Below are 822 nucleotides of genomic sequence, written 5' to 3' on the forward strand. Positions count from 1 at the left end.
TTTTTAATCCTGCCATGCAATGCCATCTTCCAATAGAAACTTTGTGCAGATTGATGAGAGGCAGAAGTCGTGGCAATTTTGCTAGTTTTGCTTTGATGAGAGCTTAAATTTCGGGTTGTATTTGTGAATTAATTGTACCGATCTCAGTGCTGTGCCGTGCCAGAAGGTCCTGCACACAGCAAGGAACTTGTGAAGGAGGGAGAGCAAACTTTTTCTTGCTCCATTTGTTTCATGGAGGTGTTTAAATGGAATAAAATACATTTCCCCTTATTCTTGCAGAAGACAGAACAGCATCAAGTGGTGCTGAGCTGCTAAAAAGCAGAGGGAAGAGAGGAAAAAACTCACTAACAGTGGGATAGCTGGGAATCCAATGGAAACAACCCCGTGCGCGTGTTGCGGGGCTCTCCCCGGTAATGAAAGCAGCATGTTAACCAGTCCGAGGGAAAATATCCACCATGACAGAGGAGAAATGGGATCCAGCCATGCTGAGAACTAATTGTGAGGAGCACGTGGAACTTTGGGGCGATAAATGAGTTTCCTCAGTCGGGCTGCACCGCGAGCAGCCTGCGGGGAGCTGCTGTGTGCGTGTGGGGTGCTGCTCGTATGGGAATTGCTTCTTCCCTGGGATACAGGGAAAATATTTTTATATATATATATAAAAATAATATATTTTAAAATATATATATATTTAGTTTCCTATCATTTCAGGCATTAATAGTGTGTTTTTAACAGGGCGGGGACTTGAAACCCTTTCGTCCTTTAATTAATGTACAGTAAGGAAACAACATCACACTTAGGATTACACATTTTTGGGCTGTTTTT

The 822-nt window shown here is 42.8% G+C and overlaps 1 protein-coding gene across 1 annotated transcript in view; it reads left to right on the forward strand.

The window, feature by feature from the left end:
- Positions 1–822, forward strand: part of LOC104913763 (heparan sulfate glucosamine 3-O-sulfotransferase 3A1-like) — a 26513-nt gene that overhangs the window by 25413 nt on the left and 278 nt on the right. The window lies entirely within an intron of this gene.

The sequence above is a fragment of the Meleagris gallopavo genome, chromosome 20 (assembly GCF_000146605.3).
Source record: "Meleagris gallopavo isolate NT-WF06-2002-E0010 breed Aviagen turkey brand Nicholas breeding stock chromosome 20, Turkey_5.1, whole genome shotgun sequence".
NCBI classification, from domain to species: domain Eukaryota; kingdom Metazoa; phylum Chordata; class Aves; order Galliformes; family Phasianidae; genus Meleagris; species Meleagris gallopavo.